Source organism: Ammospiza nelsoni, chromosome 8 (assembly GCF_027579445.1).
Source record: "Ammospiza nelsoni isolate bAmmNel1 chromosome 8, bAmmNel1.pri, whole genome shotgun sequence".
Lineage (NCBI taxonomy): Eukaryota > Metazoa > Chordata > Aves > Passeriformes > Passerellidae > Ammospiza > Ammospiza nelsoni.
The window spans coordinates 21775000-21790222 of record NC_080640.1 but is presented as its reverse complement, the minus strand read 5'-3'; positions in this window follow the sequence as shown (position 1 = coordinate 21790222).

Below are 15223 nucleotides of genomic sequence, written 5' to 3'. Positions count from 1 at the left end.
ATACAATTATCCTATATTTCAGAGTAAGTCAAATAAACTATTGTCTACTTTTAAGAAAACCCACATACATATAATTTCTCCCGACAAAATAGTGTGTTTGAGCAGTTTTCTGAAGCAAATAATTTCAGACAAAAAATCTCGGGCAAGTAACAGAATTTTTCCAAATTGACCTTCAGAAAATTTGGTTCACAGTTTATCCATAAAACTTATTTTCTTGATGTTAATAATGAAAATATTGTCTCAAAATATTTGTTAATAAGTATCCACAGCAATACGATATGAATACAAACTAAATCAATTTAGCTGAGAAAGACTGACTGTAGTACAGACATTTTCCTCTGTATTGCCAGAGGAAAATTTTATTCATATGTAGCTTCCCTTACACCTGCTTTTAATCACAAAGAGTTAAACAGGGTGTTTAATGTCCAAACTAATAACTTCAGATGTCTCCCAGGAAACAGCATCACTAGCAGTCCCTGCTGTGAAACATGCAGGAAAAAAACCCTGACAGAAAAAAGATAAAGTACAATAAAGTGGAACTTTAGTCCTACAGAAAGAAATACAGTAATGATGTCATTTGCCATTCCTAAGTTGAACAGCTGCAAATTAGGTTTTCTTCTTTCCTATCTCCAAACTGCTTCTCATACTGCCACTTATAAGGATATTTAACAGCCAATGATAAACAGGTTAAAGGGATCTGAAAAGCAAGTTCTGCATATGTGTGCAATACACTGGTACACCTTTTTTTGAGCAGTACTAGTATGGCAGTGTGATATAGTGCTATAAAAGTTAAGAACATCTGAGTGACATTAAAATGTTGGGGTTTTTTCCAGAAGTATGCCCATGCTGGAGTGTTTGAAACTCTGCAGGATAAATTAGTCCAAAAAAGCAGTCAATGAAAATTGGTTATCTCACACTACTGTAGGTTCATGTAACAACTCTGGGTTTGCTTTCCTACTGTCAACTAATGGCCTTGATTTACATTTTTCCATTCTTGTGGAGACTCCTATGAGAAAGATAGCGGGGTTAATATTTCTACCTTCATCCACAGTTTTTGAGTTTTATCCTTTCCTGCTACTCAAGAGCAGAGCATCCAATCTGATATATTTCCTACTTTTTGCATTTTGGCTCTTTCATTCTCCAGTGTCCCCAAGAAAAACAGAATTATGTCTAAAACCATCTCTGGGATATATTTGGTTATTATTTTCCTATTATATGGCAGAAGTGTGATATGAGCACAGTGAAGCTACGTGGCATTGTGAATTAATGCAGCCCATAAGCTCACTCACTGTTTTATTGCAAAGGCACCCTGAAGTTCAACATCTTCTAATGTCTTTGAAAAGCTTCATTTTGTAACATTGTTAGCATTCTTTTAAGGTAAGTTTATGTATATACTTCAAAATGCATTATTCTATAAGCTGAGTTTCCAAAACACAGAACATAAAAGCTGTGATGGAAAAAAAGCCCTTTCATAAAATTTGTGCTCAGTAATCTCATCTCACTTCCAATAAAGGTAATGACAATTTTTTTGACCAAAATGGTATGACCCAAATATAATTAAAAATCCCTAATGTTACATTATATAGCACGCTATAGCTTTTAGGCTAAAATTATGTTTAGTAAGTTACGTCCTCAACAACTAGGACATAGCAACAATTAATTGTGCAATTTATTTCTTACTTCTCCTAAGATATGCTGTGGTACAGAGCTGTCTTTTAGTGGATTTTGGTGTTTGGTTGGTTGGGTTTTATAATATATAGAATTGCGTTTCCTTTAGACTATAGATTAGATAGAGAGTAAATTAACCAGGTAAAATATCACTAAGTTCCTCAATGCTCTGTATTACCAGAAGTTCTGGCATTTTTAATGCATTATTCACACTCTATGCCATGAAAATAGAATTGATAGAATGCAGCATAGAATAGATACATTATTTGTATAAAAACTTCTATTTATTATCTGTATCATCTGGGGAACTGAAGCTGCACCACCCAGTTCCTACGTCTGACACCCTAACTGTACACAATACTCTGTTTTGCTTTGTCTTGTTTGGTGTAGGTATTACATAACAAAAATTATTATTTCCAGTAAAAAGATGGGCAAGAAACATAAATTCTTTACTCCAAGTAGATAACACTTGCAGCAAGAGTTATTCCAAGCTAAAGGGTGAGAATGATTCTGTGTTTGTCCCATCTAGAGTATAGCACACAGAAGAAAGATGCTGACATGAGGCATCCGCAAGCCTTGCAGACTATTGCGAGATTTGGACATGTTATCAAAACTAAATGTATAGCACAAACCAAAGATAAGAAATTGTATTTTTCAGTCCCTTATAATTTATGCACTCTAATTTTTTTTTTCATAAAGCCATCAAAAGGATGCCAGGCTTTTCCTTCTGCCAAGTTTCAAAGTCCTGTTGCTAATCATGGAGGCACAGAACACTTAATAATAAGACCATAAGATTTTTTTTTTTTTTTAATTTGAAAGAATTCAGTGAGCTTGGTATGGAAGCTTTTGCTACCACTTCTCCTATAATTATATGTTGCACAAATACACAGAGATTATTTCTTTCTAAGCCTAAAACGACTGACTCAAAACATATTTGAGGTGCTATACTTCCCTACAATCCATTATGTATAGGTCAATTTCAGCTTGGCTGGCTGCACAATCCTGGGAAAGTAAATTGCAATACTCAAGCAACTGTACATCTCTGGGCATTGATGCTTCCTCATAAGAATGCAACAATCAGAACTCGGGGGGAAAAGGGTACTAAAGCTAGGATAAAGTCTAATTTGAGGCCATACAACACTGAAGTTCTATTCTAAGTAACAGATTTGAGATTCACAGAGGTATCTTCTTCTTACAGATCTCTGTCACAATGTCTGGGGCAGAAACTGTCTGTCACACTGTGCTGGTTTCAAAGACAAAACAAAATTATTGCAGGAAGTGCTTGAATACAAGGGTCAAAAACAAAGGAAGTGGGTGCAGAGGCCAGAGCAGCTTTCGTTGAGCTGCTCTCCCCTGTTCCAGCTGTCTTGGCAGCTCATTGTAGAACTAAAGTACCACACTAGCCAGAGGTATTTTGGGGTTTTGAGAGGGGTTTATGGGGCCTTTTATTTTTTTGGTGGGATGGGGAAGGGGAGGAGGGGGAGATTTTTGTTTGTCTGTTTTGCTGAGATTTTGTTTAGTTTTAATTTTTCTCAGAAAGAACTGTATTCACCTGACTACTCCAAGAAGACACATTCTGCATCTTGTTTTGCAAACAACACTGCATAGTAAGAGAGACCTATCTATAAATAGGCATATACTATTGAAAATACACATTGGATGGGGCCCTGTGCCCCTAAGAGCCTGTGTCCCTAAAGATGTGTCTTTACCCCAACAGAAAATTGTATGAACAGGAAGGAGTTCTAGCCAAGGTGTGGGAATACCTGACATTAACAAACAGGTTCCTTCCCTGCTTCTCACGGCCTCATTCTTTAATCTTCCACCTTTGAGCAGGTTCTACCAGCAAAGGGGAGAACCACAGCCTTCCACAGAGATAACAGATACATGATACTCTGCTGAGAAGAGCAGTAAGCAGGAAAACAGTCCAATTAGTAGTCAACCTCCTACACTTGAATATGGAATAACTTCTGTATTAAGTAGCAAGTGTTTTTGCTCCCTATTGTTCAGTTCCAAAGCAGTCGCTGTTTTTTGTTGTACCTTTTAAGTACAAAAGATTCCCACAGAAATGTATGAAAGTTGCTAACAATTTGGATGGTTAAGAAAGAGCACAGCCCAAACAAAAGCCACCATCCTCTGCAGATTGTTAAACAGCAACTTTTCCCATTACTCACTTATTACTTTCATCCACCCATCCTTCTGGGTGAGGAGGGATAAATATAGCTCAACCAACATTAATTCTGCATCTGGAGACACTACTAGGAAAAGAACATGCACACACATGATGCAAGAAGGAAGAGCTGAAAGCTAAAGTTCCAGAGGTCTCCAAAAGCAATGTATTGTCTATTAAAATAGAGATATACATAAACATGAAAACTACAAGAAACAGGTTTTACACTTCTTGAAACTGTGAGAGAGTACATGGGAAAGCAAAGTGGTTTCATTTAATTTCACTCTTCCTGAATGGTGACTTCAGTGTTTGATTCGTTTCTTCTACTCTCCTTGCATTAAAATATATACTGAGAAATCCTTCGTGCATAATCACCTTTCCTAGGTAAGATGAAGCAGAAAGAGTGACTAATTGTAGATTGTAGATTCTATAGTACCTGCTGGTCCTACAAGACATTTCTGTCTTAGGTTCTCCAGGTTCTCCTGCATCTATCACAATTTAGTCACACAATTTTCAGTTCTTCAAAAACAAACAAAAACAAAAAAATCATGAATATGCAAGTGCAAGAACAAAGAAGCCCAGTGCAGGGTAAGGTATTTTCTGCAGGAACTGTTCTTTAACAAGAAAATCGCATTACTGTGAACAGGAAATGCAGGAAACAAAATCCAACTTGTGAGTCAAGCAGTCCTGTGATATAGAGATTAGATTCATTACAACTTTGACAATAGTATTCCACTCCTTCTTGACAAAAACCTGTTTCTAGATCTTCTCACTATCCAAGTGGGAAAATAAAAGAAAGTAGCTGAGCCAAAGTAATGCATCATTCATTGCAAACAGTGGTCCTCCATAAGTTGTATGTTATGTTTTAGTCTCAATACCATCTGTACAAATAAGAAAAAAAATCTTTTGATAAGCCTTCATTTGGTGAGAAACACAAAAGAAATAGCAGACTAAAACCAAAGAGATTTCCTGTTTATACTGCAGAGATTATTAGAGACAGACCAATACTAAACTTAAGGAAATTCTTGTCCTTATTTTGGAATCCAGCTTTGATTCCATACATATATAAGTATCCAAAAACATGCTGATATTTGGCCATCATTATGGGGACCTTTTCCACAGTCACAAGAGAATGATTCAGAGCTTCAGATGTTCCTCTCCAGTAAAGATGAAAGTGGACTGATAACACCATAGTAGAAGACTGATAACAATATCATATAAAGCTCTCCATGTTCATGTTTCTTGCTGGAATCCCACTCAGATGAGTAAAACTGCTGTCAGCTGATGATGTTGGAAAACATATAGGACTAATTAGGAACAAACTAGTCTGGTTCAAGCATAGAAATATCTACATTACAAAATCAAAATAGAAACAGATACCAGTGAACATATTTGCAAAAGAAGGCAATGATTGAATGGATATCAAAAATAAAATCACTTCTAAGTCTCCCAGGGTTTGTCACTGGATCAAAATGGAGATAGCATGAGTTCCACCATGATGGTGTAAGAGTTCAGTTTCAAAGCTGACAGTGTAACACATTTTAATGCCATTAACTTGCCATAACCCAAAAACACCAGAGGGTTATGAATTGGGATTTATTTCTAGTAATGATTATACTGGTGAGTCTGAGTGACAGAGTCATTCACATGACTCTGTGCGAGTTAGACCCCTCTGATACATTTGGGTCGCATGGGGAAGATTCTGTACCTTGGGAAGACAAGGCTTGGTAATAAAAAGTGAAGGCTAAAAGATCCAGTCACAGACAATGCTGTGGTTTAAGACTTAGTCACAACATTATTAAAAAGACTTCACATCAAGCCATAGAAAAAGGGTTCAGGAAACTTAAAATATTATTATTTATAAAACTTTTGCAAATTAATTGTTTTTTCTCTCTGACGAGAAAAAAGAAGCCTACCACAACAACTTTGTTGATTTAAATTGGAATAACTTGATTTATGTGACAGAACCCAGCAAAAAGGGGCTTTTCATAACATATATAATGGATCAGGACACCAGGATAGAGGGATAAAATACAGCACAAAATAATAAAATACGACACAAATTGTGTTCATGAAGAAGTAGAAGTAACTGACAAAAACTACTTCATTCTCAGTCCAAAACTCTTGAGAAATATGCACAGTTAATTCTCAGAATAAAAGGAAATACCCAGATTAGCCAGCTAAATTTCAATTTCTTCTGAATTTTTCAGTGACTTAGACTTCCCTACTGAAACAAGAAAGAAACAGCCATTAGGCTGTATTTTATAAGAAGGTTTTGTTTGTAAATAACTTTGAAAGCAATGCTATGCAGTAAGAGAGGCTGGAAAATTTTATGGTCAAAGAACCATGTGTCAAAGATGAGGTTATGCAGCAGCAGTCATGTATGGTTATAAGCAATGTCCATTGGCTTGTTCCACCTTATGTCAATTCATGAACCTCCTATTAAAATATTTATTGCTATTTCACTAAGATTTTTAGCATTAAAACTTCTTTTTCTTTTCTTGAGGATGTGATACACAGTCAGGAAAGGTCTCACCTGGCATCCCAGCCATGGTACTGAAGCCTTGTAACCCCAAATGCAGCTTGACACACACTGCAGATACAGCAGCCTGGATACAGCATGTGGAGCTTCCTGTGGAAAATCCCAACCACCTTGGACCTAACAGCTAACTTGGATACTTTTCTTCTCTTTTTTTGATCTTACAGTAAGTTCAAGTCTGACTTAAAAGAAAATTATTGAAAAAAAAAATTAAGGTCTTCACAATGTGGAAAAACAATCTGGTGAAATAACCTCAAAGGGGCAGCAGCATGGTGAGTATTTCTGCTTATTCCAAATTTTAATTCTTATAAAATCATAGCAAGATGTTAAATACAGTTCTTCCCTACCATTAATTTTTCATTATGAAAAAATACATATGTTACCGAAGCTACAGAACTGTCCACACTTTCACAAACAGGAAAAAGTTCTAATTTTAAGGTAACCACAGGTCTGAAAATCTTTCATTACCTGGAAAGTTTGAGGGTATCTGTTTTATACTAACATTTTAAATTGTTCTGTTAAAGCAGAAGAGCTAAGATCAAAGCCTTCATCAGCTAAACAAGTAAGTGAGCAAAAAAGAAGTCAAGTCCACTGATTTTAGAGATTCTATTTTAAGCTTAATGACCATTTATATATAATGAATATATATATATTTCATCATACTGGCCCATAAACTGACATATTGAAAATAATATTTTCAAATTGTTATCTACAATGAAATTTATTAACATTCATATTCTCCTTCCATGTGAATGGAAATGCATGTTAATTTTCTTCTACAGGACTTCAAATTGTATTCACTGTACAGTATATTAATTTGTCTTTCAGTGGAAAGATAAGTAAATGTGTTTGTAAAAATTGTTCATAATGATCAGTTCCTGCTGCTATTTATACTGGTTATGTTAAAATATAAAGAAAGTCCTACCTAACACTTCTAAAATGTCATTCACCTGTAAATTTCATGACATTTTACATATATTAATCAATTAAGCCCTACTATACCCATCGCAATTAAGCATTAATATCCCAATTTTACAGTTAGTTACACTGAGGATAGCTTGAAAGGTTGGCTGTCTTGCTAATACCACTCAGGAGTGGGGATAAAGCCCACAAGTGATAATCCCTTCTGCATGTGTAATTAAAAATGAAAAGTATTTTCCCTCTTGTAGAATGGATGGCATAAAAATAAAATGCAAAATCAATGGACAAAGTTTGGGCTCTAACAGGACTGTATCTTTTCTTGTGAAACAAACCATTGCTTTACAAATTCTTGGAGAGAGGTGAACATGTATGATCAAGAGATTTCTACAGAAGTTCCACAAGATGTGGTCCTCAGACCACAGCAAAAACAGTGGCACAGAAGTACAGGCCCTACTAAACTCCCCCCACTCCCCCAGCCAGGCTAAGCATCTCACACTGAACACAACTTCCACTTTGCATCATTTGGAGAGGCTTTTTCAACTGACTCCCTTAAAGTAAATGCAGGCTACTTTATGCTTGTTTTAACAACAAAAATTGATGTATCCAATTAATTTACCCATACAGTTTCACATCATATTAATTCTATAAAATTTGCCAGTCTAATGCCACTAGAAAATAATTTTATTTCTGTGTTGTGATATGCAAAATAAAGGTTCTCCTGTTTACCCTGTTGCTGAGGTACTATAATTACCACTGATTACAAAATGGCAAACCAGTGTGTTTGCAGGTGCATATCCTAAATGTAACCTTTATTTAGCAAGAAACACTGCATAACTTTCCTGTATACTTTTAGTACTAATATCTAGTACTCATAATTTACTGGTTTAAAAGTGCTTTATTATTAATACCTTAACTTACAATCCTTTCTTGCTTTTAGTCCTCTAACTTGGTATGGAAACAGTTACAGGTTTCTCATGTTTAATCAGACTTCTCTATGTTCTGTGTGGGTGAAAAAAAATAGGCTACTTTGCTCTATTATGCTGCTACCATACCTCTCAAAGGGGTCAGTGACAAATCACGATCTCTTGGCATTCTGTCTTGCAGATTCTGCACCAAATGAGGCAGGGATGATACAGGGGTGGTATAATTTAATCTTCATTAACACCTCAAGACTGTCATCACATCAATGAACTAAACAACAGAACCAAGAGTGTAGAGGCAACCTCTATTCTGGCACTTCATTTTTTTCTATGCCCAACCTGGCATTTTATTAGGAGTCACTAAGATTGCCATTGACATTCTGAGCCAGATACTGAAGAGTCAGTCTATAATGGCCTTGTATTTCTTCCTTGAAAGAGAAGAAAGCCTCAGCTCCAAGACCTGTTTATGTGGAATGGGCTGATTTCCAAACTGGCTCCACAACTGTTCCTTACCACCTCCAGCCGTGGGCCATTCTAGTACTGTGCATACCCTGTAATCACTTCATCAATGCTTCATGCCTAGCACGATGTCTCAGGTGTGCTCTGTAAAAGCAATCTGACCCAATCTATCAGTTAGTGACAGCACCCAGCATATCAAAAACCTGCTAGGGGACACCCAGAGGACAGCCATAATGCTGTGGTGTCTAACAGACCCAGCTCTTTCAAGAGGAGAAATCAGCCTGGTGTAAAGGAAAGTCTGGAACACCAGTTTTCTACCCCTGCCCAGTCTGTATCAGCTAGAGGTTCCTGAGGCTATGCAGCCTCTCATCCACCCCAGTGCAACAGATCTTTTGATACTCTAGTGCCCACACTGAGGACAGGTAACTGGAGAAATCTGCAGCTCTTAAAGATCTTTTTTTCTCCCCTAATCTTCTACAAGCAAGGATACATAGGCCTTCTGGGAAGATATAAGGGCACTACTGGCATCCTTCACTTTTCGGTAGGTAGCTTTCAGGGCTTTTCCTTCAAGATGCTCATCTCCATGATCAGAAGCAGCCATGCCAAGGTGCCAAGGTGCCACCAAGTCCCCTCTTCTTGTGTGCTACCTAGAAAATTTTCCTCAGCACTGGCCTGGGCTACTTCCAGCAATCCAGATCTTCTCAGGTCTCATTTCATACCTGTGTGTCCCTAAAAGATCATGGGTTTTTTTAGTCATTGGTTAAAAGTCAGAAGGCTAAAAAATTAAAGGCCACATTACTTTCAGACAGATTTCTACAATTTGGTATGAGACACAAAATGCGTGGCACACACATTAGTCTGATGGCACTAAAGGGACACATGAATATCCAAGGCCTTCTGGATAGTGGTGTACCTCACATGAATAGAGAAAATGAAGCCCAGCATGAGTCTATGTGATCCCAGTGCAATACCCAATAAAGTGAACTGCCTGCTGAGCCAGCCTCAAACTTTCTGTTAGCAGGAAGGAAGTTATTTGTTTCAGAGGGGAGGCTAAAAGTGAACAGTGTACACAAGCAAAGCCTGAGAGCACCTTAAACTGGCAGGGCAGGCACAGCCTCTGATAGGCTTGGCACACCTCAGAGTCCTGGAAAGATGAAGGAAAGCTTTTTGCCAGCTCCCAGCAGTGACAGCTCACCCTCCCTCAGAGTGGTCACGCTGGGCTCAGCACCACTGCAGCCCACAGTGTGCCTGAGCTACGCTCCCTCCTTCACTGGGGACACGTGTTCTCTCCGTAAATCTCTATCATCTAAGGATTCCCCACTATTAGGGAAAACAGAGTTGTCATTAAGGTTCCTGTCAACTCATTGGCACCTCACAATTCACACACAGAGGTAAGGGGAGGGCTTTTTCACTTTGTAAGCAAGAAAAATATGTTTTACTGTTTGACTTGAAGCAAACAAAAGAGCTGAACAGGTTTTATACAAATTTTTATAATGCAAGACACTTGCAGTGTTTTGGGTATAATAAAAGCACTCAGGTTAGTTCAGTAATTTGCACAAATTATTTAAGTTATGCTAGAAATATATTATGACCAAAATGTTGTTATTAGAAACCAACTCCATGAAAAACATGAACTACAGAGAAATTATTTTCTCTACTTTTAGAAATTATCCTAGTGTTGTTCCTCATCCATTACTGACAATAATACCTGAGTGACATGCATTATGCATTAAATATATTTATGATAATTCAGATCTATTTGTATTAAACAGTGATATTATATATTCACTTAAGATTTTAAAATGTTAAAGTTGATAGCATACATATCAGAATATCATAGATTAGATTACAGTGGATATCTTTAGGCAATTTTATTTTATATGGAATAGAAAGGCAGAAGACTAAGCATTTTTATTCCAAAACTATGCTCACAACTGACCTAAACTGACAAAAATCAAGAACTTGATATCTAAACTTGTCACTTAAAGGTGAAGTAAAAATCCTTAGCAGGAAAAGGGCAAAGAATCAAAGTCATCCATAGTATATGAGCAGAAGTAAAAAATTCAAATAACTTTACATTTGGAAGGTAAAACATGGAGCCAGTAACACTGGCTACTGTCTGAAAGTCTGTATCAAAGATGTTGCCACTCTCCGGCTGTTAAATAATCCATGAGCTGAATTTTTAGGCACCTCCATCACAGAAGTCCCGTCACACGACTGATATTTTTGCAGAAACAACAGAGAGGATATGAATGAACTGTTCTCTAATTATTCTGGCAAGGCAGGGGAGGACATTCTGCACTTCATTCTCTGGTGTCATCAATTTGATGTCTTTATAACTGCTAAATTAATTTTTCTGTACTTCAGGAGCCTGTTTCAGTTCTTAAACTTCTAAGGATGAAATTCATGCTGCCTTTCAAAGTCTTAGGAAATCCCCTGTGCACAGATCTTTTGGTATTCTAGTGCCCACACTGAGGACAGCTAACTGGAGAAATCTGTAGCTCTTAAAGATTTTTTTTTCCTGGAGTACTTAATAATATTCCACAAGCAAGCATACACAGACCTTCTGGGAAGATATAAGGGAACAACTGATAAACATTTGATCTATCTAGAGACATGCAGCCAAGACTGTGTAAAAAATACCAAACCATCTTTAGCCCAACACTCCTCCAAGAGGTAGCACTTTTTTTGTGTGTGTGTGTGTGTGTGTATACTACAAACATAAATATACCCTACCCTGGACTGGGTATTTTGGCATCCCATGATTATTTACTGTTCACTGTAAAAATGTTACTGCTTTCATTACTCCATAATAAATACATAAATAGAACTACAGACTGCCACAGGAAAGAACCATATTTCCTTTCAACTTTTCTCTGCATTACACCAGGTTGCCCACCCAGAACTCAGCTGAACTAATCTTGTCCTTTGCTACTGCACATAACAGAGATCTTCATGTCATCCTAGTCACAGAAATTTCAAATGTTGGCCAAAAAAATCAAGATCAACTTATCTCCATATCCACAACTGAGCTCCAGTTTTCTTTATTGTACAAATGATTTTAAGAGCTGTATTTGAAAGGAGGCAGTTCTGCCCAAAACAGCTTTTACCTTCATGATAAAGAGCCTATTACAGCTCCACAGTTGTTTGTATGAGTGCCATAATTAGAAATATATCCTTTCAAAAAATCCTGTCTATTTTACATAGTTTTCATGATGAGTAACAAAAAAGGCATCTAGATTTTTTTTTCCCCTTTGGTTTATTAATATTACTTATTATTAACAACAACAGATACAAATGGATACCAACAGTCCAGAGAAAGTGAAGCATCTTTTTTAAATGGGTTGTAATGTTTACTGTTTTTCTTGAATATTATCATTTCAGTTCAACTATTACCATTTTTTATTAACATACTTTGATATTAAATATCCATAACAAATATGAAGGCATCACACTTAAATTTGGGAGGTTCCCATTTAGATCATGTGGGAATGTGGGAATGAGACAATGGGTGATTACTGAACCAAAACAGCTGCTGCAATTGTTTTCATACAAAAGTGAATGAGAAAATTTAATCTTTCAGTCCATGGAGAGAAGGTGCAAGCCCTAACTGGAGTAGCCACAATGCCATTATATTATCTCTGTCTTAGAGCTATTCAACCAAAGAATACTCTTACACAGTGTTAATAAATTACATTTCAAAAATGATGTTTTGCTAATTGATTTTCCCCTTGTATATTAATGACACTCAAACAAGACTACCAGTGCAATATAATAATAGCATTTGTACCTTTGTCCTACTAGCATAATTATTCATGATTTCAAGGTCACGAGTAAAAACATCATCTTGTATAAATATAAAGTAAACAGTAAGAACACTAACGTCAGATATTATAGAAATAGGTAGCAACTACTAATTTAAAGAACCAAATGTCATCATTACATGCCTAAGTTGTATTACATCATTTAATGAATTTGAAAATTAGTGGAGGAATAAGAAGCCTTGATGATGCCTGTTTGTTTCCAATGACTAACGCAAAACACGGAACTTGCAGCAGCACCAGCATATTTAATTCTGACAAGAAATCATGGCATTCAAACAGGAATGAGATGATCCTCTTGATTTGACTATGCTATTATACAGCAAGTCACGCCGCATAATGCCGGAGCTTTTCTACAGGCAGTGTGAGATTATGTTCTTGTATTTTTCTGCCATGGTAATGCACTAAAGCATTTACTGTCTTATCCTGATTACAACTCTTTGTAATGGAAAACTAAATACCAGGACTCTGTTTCACAGATACAGAGCTGCAAAATGTAGTTGAACGCTGTTAATGGTGGACCTGGAAATGAAACTTAAGTGTTGCTAACTCTGTCCAGTCTCTGCTCCTCAATGGCCACAGTTTAAGAAGTTTACTTGAACAGAATTTACTGTAAGGACTTGGGTCCTTAATCTCTACTCATAATGCTAAATGTAGTACATTTATCAGAGCTGGGAGTACCTGAATGAAACTGGTCAGGGAAAAATCCTCTTCACACTCTCATGCTACTGCCTACTTTGTCATCCATTAAGGATATGAACTTTATGTGAGTGATGTAGGAAAAAAGAAAGAAATCTGTCTGGGGTAGGGGTTCTTTATGGGAAAGAAATTACATAAAGGGGAGCACTTTGCTCAGTTAATTAAAAATAAAAAATTACAATTAGATGAAATAACACAAGGGCTTAATCTCAAAAGCAAAACTCCCCTTAGAAAGCACATTGAATTTAGAAGAACAAGTTTTCATTGCTCAGGTGTTGAGAGTAGTGATCAAGAAGAAATGTTGCTACAGGCACTTGTTTGGCTAATGCCTTTTCTTTTAAACATGGAAAATTTTGCAAGCAGAGTTTGTATTATCCCTTCATAAGTAACCCTTAAATGTTCCTTTTGTCATCTTGTAAGATTTTAAATTTAATCATTTAAGTTCTTTTCCTCCCACCTTACTGGTGGCTCAGCCATTTCATCTCATTTGACCACAGGATAGAAGTGGGTGTGTGTGCACTTTTAAGCTGAACTTACATTTTCTAATATTTGGCACATTTTCTTACTATCTTTTCTTTACCTCCAGGTAGGCCACATAGCACAACAATGAGCAAAGAGGTAAGACTCCAGCTGAAATGATGTAATGCTGAAAATTAAATTTATACACAAGTGTTCCGAGTCTGGGTCATAGCTGGGTCACTCCTCTGAGTGGGAGGCAATCCAGCAAGGAGCACTGGATAATGATTTCTCTAAGCTGAGGCCCCTTTCAAGAAATACAGCACAAAGCTTTACCTTGATATCTGAATCTAATCTGATTCAATGTGTGTAATTACTGATATTTGTTGTGTGGTAGTAAGAAGTGATATTATTTTCTTATATGTTGTATTATGTCTCCTTTTCCTTTCAACCTGCTAGCACCCAGCAATAAGCTTTCCAGTATCTGAACCCTTACCCAGAGATAGTGGTTTAGATAAGGACTGGCTGGCTGAGGCTTTTTACAGAACATTTATTGTTTAGAGCTGGGGGGATTCATTCTTTATTGTACAAAGAATGGAGTATGTCTTGGTTGTTTAGGCACAGCTACATATGGCCAGTGCTATTTTTTTTTTAGCTGTATTTATCCACTGTATTCATTTGCTTCCAGGTATAGCTATCACACACTCCTTCCTAACCTTGGGATGAGCTTTTCTGTAATGGCTTCTAAGTGGGTTCCACCTTGGGATGGTAGGAAGTGCCAGCAGAACATCTCTGCTCACATCCAACTAAGCAGGCCCTCAGGGGAGACACAGGCTCTTCTAAGCAGTCCAGGCTGGTGCAACAGGCTTTGCAAAACATCTAGGAGTCTTAAAAACACAATCACATCAAAAGGTAAAGCAACCCATATAATTTCCTTCTGTTATGCCAGTTGTCAGCCTCTTGCATATTGTGTCGCCAATGATTTTGCACTCTACCTGCAAGGTTCCCTGCTGCCACCTGACAACGCTGCAGTCAGCCACAGCTGACAACCTCAGCACCACGAGAGTGACTGTCAGGGCCATTTTGCATGAAGCGCACGCAGCTCCTATCCAGCGAAGCCCTAATGTGTTGATTTACAGAGTCCTCTTGGCTGACATGGGAAAATGAGTCTGGTCATGGTTGATTTAACATTTTATGGGCAAAGAGTCAGCCTGCTATAGTAAGTTCGGACTAGTGCAAACATTTTACACATTTGCACACAGGTCCGCGGGAAAAAAATATTCAAGATACTCTGATTTTGATTCCCACATCCCTCGAGCTCTACTGAAAATAACGTGAGTTCCAATTAATCAAACACAAAGGTGTGTGTTACGGGTCAGACCCCCAGGATGAGTAAGCAGCTCCGCGGGCACAGCCAGCCGCCCGCGAAAGGAGGAGCCGGGCCCAAGGCTGCGGTGGGGCGCCGCGAAGAGGCGCGGGTGACCCGCGAGTGCCCCCGCCCAGCGCCGCTTCCCCCGCAGCTCCGCGTCCCGCCGGCCCCGGCCCCGCTCAGCCCGCGGCGGGGGCGGGCGCA